Below are 11,647 nucleotides of genomic sequence, written 5' to 3' on the forward strand. Positions count from 1 at the left end.
CAACTCTCTGCCCCCGTCTCTGTCCATCCGCTCTCTGTTCCCCTCTCTCTGTCCCCTTCTCTCTATTCCGTGCTCTGAGTCCCCCTCTCTCTGTCACCCTCTCTCTGTCCCTTCTCTCTCTATTCCCCTCTCTCTGACCCCATCTCTCTTCCCCCTCTCTTTATCCCCCATCTCTGTCCCCACTTTCTCTGTTCCCCTCTCTACGCCCCCTTTCTTTGTTCCCCTCACTCTGTCTATCCTCTCTCTGTCCCGTCTCTCTGTCCCCCACTCTCTGTCCCCCTCTCTCTGTCCCCTCTCTCTGTAACCCCTCTCTTTGTTCCCAAGTCTCTGTTCCCATAAGTCTGTCCTCCTATCTCTGTCACCAACCCTCTCTGTCCCACCCTACCCCTCTCTCTGTCCCATCCTCGCACTCTCCACCCTACCAGTCCCCCTGTCTCCTGTCCACCCTCGCCCTGTCCCCGCGTCTGTCCCCCTCTCTCTGTCTGCCCTCTCTCTGTCCCCTTCTCACTGTTCCTCTCACTCTATCCCGTATCTCTGCCCCGCTCTCTCTGTTCCCATCTCTCTGTTTCCTTCTCTCTGTTCCCCTCTTTCTGTCCCTCCTCTCTCTGTCACCCCTCTCTCTGTCCCCGCTCTCTCTCTGTCCTCCCACTCTCTGTCTCCTATCTCTCTGTCCCCCTCTCTCTGTTCCCCTTTCTCTGATCCCCTCTCTCTGTCCCCCTCCCTCTGTTCCCCTGTCTCTGTCCCCCTCTCTCTGTCCCCCTGCCTCTGTCCCCTTTCTCTGTCCCCCTCTCTCTGCCCACCTCTCTCTGTCCCCTCTCTCTGTTCACCTCTCTGTCCCCTCTCTGTTCCCCCTCTCTTTCGCCCCTCACTCTTTACCTCTCTCTGTCCCCCACTCTCTGTCCCACATTTCATGGCCCGCACTCTTTGTCCCCCTCTCGCTGTTTTCCTCTCTCTATCCCGTTCTGTTTGTCCTTTTCTCTCTGGTCCCTTCTCTCTGTTCCCTTCTCTCTGTTCCCCTCACTCTGTGCCACGCTCTCTCTGTCCCCCTCACCACGTTCCCCCCTCTCTCGGTCCCCCTCTTTCTGTTTCACTCTGGCTGTCCCCTTCTCTCTATTCCCCTCACTCTATCCCCTTCTCACTCTCCCCTTCACTCTGCTCCCTTCTTTCTGTTCCCTTCTCTCTGTACCCCTCTCTCGGTCCCCTCTCTCTCTGACCAACTCTCTGTACCACTCTCTCTGATCCCCTTACTTTATCCCCGTATCTCTGTTCCCCTCTCTCCGTTCTGTGAGTCCCCCTCTCTCTGTCACCATCTCGCTGTCCCTTCTCTCTCTATTCCCCTCTCTCTGCACCGATCTCTCTGTTCCCCTCTCTCTATACCCCCGCTCTCTTTTCCACTCTCTCTATCCCACCTCTCTTTGTTCCCCTCTCTCTGTCCCCTCTCTTTGTCCCCCTCTCACTGTCTATACTCTCTCTGTCCCCCTCTCTCTGTCCCCCATCCCCCTCTCTCTGTCTCCCCTCTCTCTGCCCCCCCTCTCTGTTCCCCCTCTCTCTGTCACCAAGTCTCTGTCCCCCTAAGTCTGTCATCCTCTCTCTGTCACCCCCTCTCTACCCGTCTCTCTGTCCCACCCTCGCACTGTCCACCCTCCCTGTCCCCCTGTCTTCTGTCCAGCCTCGCTCTGTCCTACCTATCTGCCCCACGTTCTCTGTCTGCCCTCTCTCTGTCCCCTTCTCTCTGTTCCTCGCACTCTATCCCCGTATCTCTGTTCCGCTCTCTCTGTTCCCATCTCTCTGCTTCCTTCTCTCTGTTCTCCTTTCTCTGTCCCCCTCTTTCTGTCCCTCCTCTGTCTGTCACCCCTCTCTCTGTCCCCTCTCTCTCTGTCCCCTCTCTCTCAGTTCCCCTTTCCCTGTTCCCGTCTGTCTCTCCCCCCACCTTCTGTCCCCCTCATTCTATTCTCCACTCTCTGTCCCCCTCCCTCTCTTCCCCTTTCTCAGTCCCCAAATCTCTGTTCCCCTCCCTCTGTCTCCCTTTTTCTCTCGACCTCTTTCTGTCCCCCCTCCGTCTGTCCCCCCTTTCTCTGTCCCCCTCTCTCCGTCCCCTCTCTCTTTCCCTCTCTCTCTGTCCCCCTCACTGTACCCCTCTCTCTGTCCCCTCTCTTTGTCCACCTGTCTCTTTCCCCCCTTTCACTGTCCCCCTCTTCATAGCCCCCCTCTCTCTGTTTTCCTCTGTCTCTGTCCCTTCTCTCTGTTCCCCCTCTCTATTCCCTTCTCTCCGTCACCACTCTCTCTGTCACATCTCTTCGTACCCCTCTCTCTGTCCCTGCTCTCTCTGTCCCCCCTCTCTCTGGCCCCCCTGTCTCTGTCCCCCCTCTCTGTCCCCCCTCTCTCTGTCTTCGTTCTGTTCCCCTCTCTCTCTGTTCCCTTCTCTCTGTTCCCGTTTCTCTGTCCCCCTCTCTCTGTCCCCCAGCTCTCTGTCCCCCCCTGTCCCCACGTCTCTGTCCCCTAAGTCTCTACTCCTCTCTCTGTCACGTCCCTCTCTGTCCCCCCTCTGCCCCTCTCTCTGTCCCACCCTTGCTCTGTCCACCCTCCCTATCCCCTTGTCTTCTGTTCACCCTCGCTCTGTCGCCCATGTCTGTCCCTTCTCTCTCTTCCCGTCTCTCTGTCCCTCCTCTCTCGCTGTACCCTTCTCTCTGTTCCTCTCACTCTATCCCTGTATCTCTGTCCCGCTCTCTCTGTTCCCTTCTTTCTATCCCCCCTCTCTCTGTTCCCCTCTCTCTGTTCCCCTCTCTCTGTTCCCTACTTTCTGTCCGCCTCTCTCTATCCGCCCTCTCTCTCTCCCCTTTCTCTGTCGACACCTCTGTCCCCTATCTCTATACCCCCCTCTCTGTCCCCCTCTCTGTCCCCACTCTCTCTTTGTCTACTCTCTATCTGTCCCCCGCTCTCTGACCCGTTTCTCTGATCCCCTCCCTCTGTTCCCCCTCTCTCTGCCCACCTCTCTCGGTCCCCACTCTCTGCCCCCTCTCTGTTCCCCCTCTTTCTGTCCCCCCTCTCTCTGACCCCATCACTCTTTCCATCTCTCTGTCCCCCTCTCTCTGTCACCCTCTCTCTGTCCCCCTCACTCTGTGCCCACTCTCTCTGTCCCTCTCGTCACGGATACCACTCTTGTCCCCCTCTCTCTGTCTTCCTCTGTCTGTCCCCTTCTCTCTGTTCCCATCACTCTATCCCATTCTCTTTGTCCCTTTCTCTCTGTTCCATTCTCTCTGTTCCATTCTCTCTGTCCCTGCTTTCTCTGCCCCCTCTCACTGACTCCTCTCTCTGTCCCCCGCACTCTGTGCCCTACTCTCTCTGTCCCCCTCACCACATTCCCCCTCTCTCTGTCCCCTCTTTGTGTTTCCCTCTGGCTGTCCCCTTCTCTCTGTTCCCCTCACTCTATCCCCTTCTCACTGTCCCCTTCTCTCTGTCCCCTTCTCTCTGTCCGCTTCTCTCTGCTCCCTTCTTTCTGTTCCCTTCTCTCTGTTCCCCTCTCTCTGTCACCGCTTTCGCTGTCCCCTTCTCTCTGTCCCCTCTCTCTCTTTCCACATTCGCTTTGACCCCCTCTCTCTGTCACCCCTCTCTCTGACCAACTCTCTCTGACCTACTCTCTTTGATCCCCTTACTCGATCCCCGTATCTCTGTCCCGCGCCCTCTGTTCCCGTCACTCCGTTCTCTGAGTCCCCCTCTCACTATCACCCTCACTCTGTTCCCCTCTCTCTGTCCCACCTCTCTTTGTTGCCCTGTCGCTGTCCCCTCTCTTTGTCCCCCTCCATCTGTCCCCTTCTCTGTTTCCCTCACTCTATCCCCTTCTCACTGTCCTCTTCTCTCTGGCCCCTTCTCTCTGTTCCCTTCTCTCTGTTCCCCACTCTCTGTCGCTGCCTTCTCTGTCCCCATCTCTGTGTCCCCTCTCTCTCTTTCCCCCGCTGTATGTCCCCCTCGCTCTGTCCCCCTCACTCTCTTCCCCCCCTCTGTCCCCTTCACCATGTCCGCCCTCTCTCTGTCCCCATCTCTCTGTTTCCCTCTGTCTGTCCCCTTCTCTCTGTTCCCCTCACTCTATCCTCTTCTCACTGTCCCCTTCTCTCTGTCCCCCTCTCTCTGTCCCCCACTCTCTGTCCCTCCTCTCTCTCTGTCACCCTCTCTGTCTGCCCTCTCTCTGTCCCCTTCTGTCTGTTTCTCTCACTCGATCCCTGTATCTCTGTCCCGCTGTCTCTGTTCCCCTGTCTTCGTCTCCTTCTCTCTGTTCCCCTCTCTCTGTTCCCCTGCCTCTGTCCCCCTCTCTCCGTCTCCCTTTCTCTGTCCCCCTGTCTCTGTTCCCCTCTCTCTCTTTCCTCCTCTCTCTGTCCCCCTCTCTCTGACCAAGTCTCTCTGTCCCCCCTCTCTATGACCAACTCTCTCTGTCCCACTCTCTCTGTCCCACACTCTCTAGCCCACTCTTTCTGTCCCCCTCTCTCTGTCCCCCTCTCTCTGTTCCCCTTCTCTCTGTTCCGTTCTCTGAGTCCCCCTCTCTCTGTCACCCTCTCTCTCTCTCCCTTCTCTCTCTATTCCCCTCTCTCTGCCCCATCTCTCTGTCCCCCCTCTCCCTTTATCCCCCTCTCTCTGTTCCCATTTCCTCTGTTCCCCTCTCTCTCTGTGCCCCCACTCTCTTTTCCCTCTCTCTCTGTCCGCCCCTCTCTTTATCCCCCTCTCTCTGTCCCCACTCTCTCTGTTCCTCTCTCTTTGTCCCCCTCTCTCTGTCTATCCTCTCCCTCGCTCCCCGTCTCTCTGTCCCTCCTCTCTCGATCCCCCACACTCTGTCCCCTCTCTCTGTTCCCCCTCTCTCTGTCCCCAAGTGTCTCTCCCCCTCAGTCTGTCCTTCTCTCTCTGTCACCCCACTCTATCCCATTCTCTTTGTCCCCTTCTCTCTGTCCCATTCTCTCTGTTCCCTTCTCTCTGTCCCCCTCTCTCTGTCCCCCTCACCACGTCCCCCCTCTCTCTGTCCCCCTCTTTCTGTTTCCATCTGGCTGTCCCCTTCACTCTGTTCCCCTCACTCTATCCCCTTCAAACTGTCCCCTTCTCTCTGTCCCCTTCTCTCTGTCCGCCTCTCTCTGCTCCCTTCTTTCTGAACCCCTCTCTCTCTTCCACTCTCTCTGTCACCGCTTTCTCTGTCCCCATATCTCTGTCCCCTCTCTCTCTTTCCCCCTCTCTCTGTCCCCCCTCTCTCTGTCCCCGCTCTCTCTGACAAACTCTCTCTGTCCCGCGCCCTCTGTTCCCGTCACTCCGTTCTCTGAGTCCCCTTCTCTCTATCACCCTCACGCTGTTCCCCTCTCTCTGTCCACCTCTCTTTGTTGCCCTGTCGCTGTCCCCTCTCTTTGTCCCCCTCTCTCTGTCCCCTTCTCTGTTTCCCTCTGTCTGTCCCCTTCTCTCTGTTCCCCTCACTCTATCCCCTTCTCACTGTCCTCTTCTCTCTGTCCCGTTCTCTCTGTTCCCTTCTCTCTGTTTCCCTCTCTCTGTCGCCGCCTTCTCTGTCCCCATCTCTGTGTCCCCTCTCTCTCTTTCCCCCGCTGTATGTCCCCCCTTTCTCTGTCCCCCTCTCTCCGTCCCCTCTCTCTTTCCCTCTCTCTCTGTCCCCCTCACTGTACCCCTCTCTCTGTCCCCTCTCTTTGTCCACCTGTCTCTTTCCCCCCTTTCACTGTCCCCCTCTTCATAGCCCCCCTCTCTCTGTTTTCCTCTGTCTCTGTCCCTTCTCTCTGTTCCCCCTCTCTATTCCCTTCTCTCCGTCACCACTCTCTCTGTCACATCTCTTCGTACCCCTCTCTCTGTCCCTGCTCTCTCTGTCCCCCCTCTCTCTGGCCCCCCTGTCTCTGGCCCCCCTCTCTGTCCCCCCTCTCTCTGTCTTCGTTCTGTTCCCCTCTCTCTCTGTTCCCTTCTCTCTGTTCCCGTTTCTCTGTCCCCCTCTCTCTGTCCCCCAGCTCTCTGTCCCCCCTGTCCCCACGTCTCTGTCCCCTAAGTCTCTACTCCTCTCTCTGTCACGTCCCTCTCTGTCCCCCCTCTGCCCCTCTCTCTGTCCCACCCTTGCTCTGTCCACCCTCCCTATCCCCTTGTCTTCTGTTCACCCTCGCTCTGTCGCCCATGTCTGTCCCTTCTCTCTCTTCCCGTCTCTCTGTCCCTCCTCTCTCGCTGTACCCTTCTCTCTGTTCCTCTCACTCTATCCCTGTATCTCTGTCCCGCTCTCTCTGTTCCCTTCTTTCTATACCCCCTCTCTCTGTTCCCCTCTCTCTGTTCCCCTCTCTCTGTTCCCTACTTTCTGTCCGCCTCTCTCTATCCGCCCTCTCTCTCTCCCCTTTCTCTGTCGACACCTCTGTCCCCTATCTCTATACCCCCCTCTCTGTCCCCCTCTCTGTCCCCACTCTCTCTTTGTCTACTCTCTATCTGTCCCCCGCTCTCTGACCCGTTTCTCTGATCCCCTCCCTCTGTTCCCCCTCTCTCTGCCCACCTCTCTCGGTCCCCACTCTCTGCCCCCTCTCTGTTCCCCCTCTTTCTGTCCCCCCTCTCTCTGACCCCATCACTCTTTCCATCTCTCTGTCCCCCTCTCTCTGTCACCCTCTCTCTGTCCCCCTCACTCTGTGCCCACTCTCTCTGTCCCTCTCGTCACGGATACCACTCTTGTCCCCCTCTCTCTGTCTTCCTCTGTCTGTCCCCTTCTCTCTGTTCCCATCACTCTATCCCATTCTCTTTGTCCCTTTCTCTCTGTTCCATTCTCTCTGTTCCATTCTCTCTGTCCCTGCTTTCTCTGCCCCCTCTCACTGACTCCTCTCTCTGTCCCCGGCACTCTGTGCCCTACTCTCTCTGTCCCCCTCACCACATTCCCCCTCTCTCTGTCCCCCTCTTTGTGTTTCCCTCTGGCTGTCCCCTTCTCTCTGTTCCCCTCACTCTATCCCCTTCTCACTGTCCCCTTCTCTCTGTCCCCTTCTCTCTGTCCGCTTCTCTCTGCTCCCTTCTTTCTGTTCCCTTCTCTCTGTTCCCCTCTCTCTGTCACCGCTTTCGCTGTCCCCTTCTCTCTGTCCCCTCTCTCTCTTTCCACATTCGCTTTGACCCCCTCTCTCTGTCACCCCTCTCTCTGACCAACTCTCTCTGTCCCACTCTCTGTGATCCCCTTACTCGATCCCCGTATCTCTGTCCCGCGCCCTCTGTTCCCGTCACTCCGTTCTCTGAGTCCCCCTCTCACTATCACCCTCACTCTGTTCCCCTCTCTCTGTCCCACCTCTCTTTGTTGCCCTGTCGCTGTCCCCTCTCTTTGTCCCCCTCCATCTGTCCCCTTCTCTGTTTCCCTCACTCTATCCCCTTCTCACTGTCCTCTTCTCTCTGGCCCCTTCTCTCTGTTCCCTTCTCTCTGTTCCCCACTCTCTGTCGCTGCCTTCTCTGTCCCCATCTCTGTGTCCCCTCTCTCTCTTTCCCCCGCTGTATGTCCCCCCTCGCTCTGGCCCCCTCACTCTCTTCCCCCCCTCTGTCCCCTTCACCATGTCCGCCCTCTCTCTGTCCCCATCTCTCTGTTTCCCTCTGTCTGTCCCCTTCTCTCTGTTCCCCTCACTCTATCCTCTTCTCACTGTCCCCTTCTCTCTGTCCCCCTCTCTCTGTCCCCCACTCTCTGTCCCTCCTCTCTCTCTGTCACCCTCTCTGTCTGCCCTCTCTCTGTCCCCTTCTGTCTGTTTCTCTCACTCGATCCCTGTATCTCTGTCCCGCTGTCTCTGTTCCCCTGTCTTCGTCTCCTTCTCTCTGTTCCCCTCTCTCTGTTCCCCTGCCTCTGTCCCCCTCTCTCCGTCTCCCTTTCTCTGTCCCCCTGTCTCTGTTCCCCTCTCTCTCTTTCCTCCTCTCTCTGTCCCCCTCTCTCTGACCAAGTCTCTCTGTTCCCCCCTCTCTATGACCAACTCTCTCTGTCCCACTCTCTCTGTCCCACACTCTCTAGCCCACTCTTTCTGTCCCCCTCTCTCTGTCCCCCTCTCTCTGTTCCCCTTCTCTCTGTTCCGTTCTCTGAGTCCCCCTCTCTCTGTCACCCTCTCTCTCTCTCCCTTCTCTCTCTATTCCCCTCTCTCTGCCCCATCTCTCTGTCCCCCCTCTCCCTTTATCCCCCTCTCTCTGTTCCCATTTCCTCTGTTCCCCTCTCTCTCTGTGCCCCCACTCTCTTTTCCCTCTCTCTCTGTCCGCCCCTCTCTTTATCCCCCTCTCTCTGTCCCCACTCTCTCTGTTCCTCTCTCTTTGTCCCCCTCTCTCTGTCTATCCTCTCCCTCGCTCCCCGTCTCTCTGTCCCTCCTCTCTCGATCCCCCACACTCTGTCCCCTCTCTCTGTTCCCCCTCTCTCTGTCCCCAAGTGTCTCTCCCCCTCAGTCTGTCCTTCTCTCTCTGTCACCCCACTCTATCCCATTCTCTTTGTCCCCTTCTCTCTGTCCCATTCTCTCTGTTCCCTTCTCTCTGTCCCCCTCTCTCTGTCCCCCTCACCACGTCCCCCCTCTCTCTGTCCCCCTCTTTCTGTTTCCATCTGGCTGTCCCCTTCACTCTGTTCCCCTCACTCTATCCCCTTCAAACTGTCCCCTTCTCTCTGTCCCCTTCTCTCTGTCCGCCTCTCTCTGCTCCCTTCTTTCTGAACCCCTCTCTCTCTTCCACTCTCTCTGTCACCGCTTTCTCTGTCCCCATATCTCTGTCCCCTCTCTCTCTTTCCCCCTCTCTCTGTCCCCCCTCTCTCTGTCCCCGCTCTCTCTGACAAACTCTCTCTGTCCCGCGCCCTCTGTTCCCGTCACTCCGTTCTCTGAGTCCCCTTCTCTCTATCACCCTCACGCTGTTCCCCTCTCTCTGTCCACCTCTCTTTGTTGCCCTGTCGCTGTCCCCTCTCTTTGTCCCCCTCTCTCTGTCCCCTTCTCTGTTTCCCTCTGTCTGTCCCCTTCTCTCTGTTCCCCTCACTCTATCCCCTTCTCACTGTCCTCTTCTCTCTGTCCCGTTCTCTCTGTTCCCTTCTCTCTGTTTCCCTCTCTCTGTCGCCGCCTTCTCTGTCCCCATCTCTGTGTCCCCTCTCTCTCTTTCCCCCGCTGTATGTCCCCCCTCGCTCTGGCCCCCTCACTCTGTTCTCCCCCTCTCTGTCCCCTTCACTATGTCCGCCCCATCTCTGTCCCCATCTCTCTGTTTCACTCCGCCTGTCCCCTTCTCTCTGTTCCCCTCACTCTATCCTCTTCTCACTGTCCCCTTCTCTCTGTCCCCCTCTCTCTGTCTCCCACTCTATGTCCCTCCTCTCTCTGTCACCCTCTCTGTCTGCCCTCTCTCTGTCCCCTTCTGTCTGTTTCTCTCACTCTATCCCTGTATCTCTGTCCCGCTGTCTCTGTTCCCCTGTCTTCGTCTCCTTCTCTCTGTTCCCCTCTCTCTGTTCCCCTGTCACTGTCCCCCTCTCTCTGTCCCCCTATCTCTGTCTCCCTTTCTCTGTCCCCCATCTCTGTTCCCCTCTCTCTCTTTCCTCCTCTCTCTGTCCCCCGTGTCTATGACCAACTCTCTCTGCCCCACTCTCTCTGTCCCACACTCTCTGGCCCACTGTTTCTGTCTCCCTCTCTCTGTTCCCCTTCTCTCTGTTCTGTTCTCTGAGTCCCCCTCTCTCTGTCACCCTCACGCTGTTCCCCTCTCTCTGTCCACCTCTCTTTGTTGCCCTGTCACTGTCCCCTCTCTTTGTCCCCCTCTCTCTGTCCCCTTCTCTGTTTCCCTCTGTCTGTCCCCTTCTCTCTGTTCCCCTCACTCTATCCCCTTCTCACTGTCCTCTTCTCTCTGTCCCGTTCTCTCTGCTCCCTTCTCACTGTTCCCTTCTCTCTGTTTCCCTCTCTCTGTCGCCGCCTTCTCTGTCCCCATCTCTGTGTCCCCTCTCTCTCTTTCCCCCGCTGTATGTCCCCCCTCGCTCTGGCCCCCTCACTCTGTTCTCCCCCTCTCTGTCCCCTTCACAATGTCCGCCCCATCTCTGTCCCCATCTCTCTGTTTCCCTCCGTCTGTCCCCTTCTCTCTGTTCCCCTCACTCTATCCTCTTCTCACTGTCCCCTTCTCTCTGTCCCCCTCACTCTGTCTCCCACTCTATGTCCCTCCTCTCTCTGTCACCCTCTCTGTCTGCCCTCTCTCTGTCCCCTTCTGTCTGTTTCTCTCACTCTATCCCTGTATCTCTGTCCCGCTGTCTCTGTTCCCCTGTCTTCGTCTCCTTCTCTCTGTTCCCCTCTCTCTGTTCCCCTGTCACTGTCCCCCTCTCTCTGTCCCCCTATCTCTGTCTCCCTTTCTCTGTCCCCCATCTCTGTTCCCCTCTCTCTCTTTCCTCCTCTCTCTGTCCCCCGTGTCTATGACCAACTCTCTCTGCCCCACTCTCTCTGTCCCACACTCTCTGGCCCACTGTTTCTGTCTCCCTCTCTCTGTTCCCCTTCTCTCTGTTCTGTTCTCTGAGTCCCCCTCTCTCTGTCACCCTCACGCTGTTCCCCTCTCTCTGTCCACCTCTCTTTGTTGCCCTGTCGCTGTCCCCTCTCTTTGTCCCCCTCTCTCTGTCCCCTTCTCTGTTTCCCTCTGTCTGTCCCCTTCTCTCTGTTCCCCTCACTCTATCCCCTTCTCACTGTCCTCTTCTCTCTGTCCCGTTCTCTCTGCTCCCTTCTCACTGTTCCCTTCTCTCTGTTTCCCTCTCTCTGTCGCCGCCTTCTCTGTCCCCATCTATGTGTCCCCTCTCTCTCTTTCCCCCCGCTGTATGTCCCCCCTCGCTCTGGCCCCCTCACTCTGTTCTCCCCCTCTCTGTCCCCTTCACAATGTCCGCCCCATCTCTGTCCCCATCTCTCTGTTTCCCTCCGCCTGTCCCCTTCTCTCTGTTCCCCTCACTCTATCCTCTTCTAACTGTCCCCTTCTCTCTGTCCCCCTCTCTCTGTCTCCCACTCTATGTCCCTCCTCTCTCTGTCACCCTCTCTGTCTGCCCTCTCTCTGTCCCCTTCTGTCTGTTTCTCTCACTCTATCCCTGTATCTCTGTCCCGCTGTCTCTGATCCCCTGTCTTCGTCTCCTTCTCTCTGTTCCCCTCTCTCTGTTCCCCTGTCACTGTCCCCCTCTCTCTGTCCCCCTATCTCTGTCTCCCTTTCTCTGTCCCCCATCTCTGTTCCCCTCTCTCTCTTTCCTCCTCTCTCTGTCCCCCGTGTCTATGACCAACTCTCTCTGCCCCACTCTCTCTGTCCCACACTCTCTGGCCCACTGTTTCTGTCTCCCTCTCTCTGTTCCCCTTCTCTCTGTTCTGTTCTCTGAGTCCCCCTCTCTCTGTCACCCTCACGCTGTTCCCCTCTCTCTGTCCACCTCTCTTTGTTGCCCTGTCACTGTCCCCTCTCTTTGTCCCCCTCTCTCTGTCCCCTTCTCTGTTTCCCTCTGTCTGTCCCCTTCTCTCTGTTCCCCTCACTCTATCCCCTTCTCACTGTCCTCTTCTCTCTGTCCCGTTCTCTCTGCTCCCTTCTCACTGTTCCCTTCTCTCTGTTTCCCTCTCTCTGTCGCCGCCTTCTCTGTCCCCATCTCTGTGTCCCCTCTCTCTCTTTCCCCCGCTGTATGTCCCCCCTCGCTCTGGCCCCCTCACTCTGTTCTCCCCCTCTCTGTCCCCTTCACAATGTC

This window comes from Hemiscyllium ocellatum, chromosome 44, assembly GCF_020745735.1.
Source record: "Hemiscyllium ocellatum isolate sHemOce1 chromosome 44, sHemOce1.pat.X.cur, whole genome shotgun sequence".
NCBI classification, from domain to species: Eukaryota; Metazoa; Chordata; class Chondrichthyes; order Orectolobiformes; family Hemiscylliidae; genus Hemiscyllium; species Hemiscyllium ocellatum.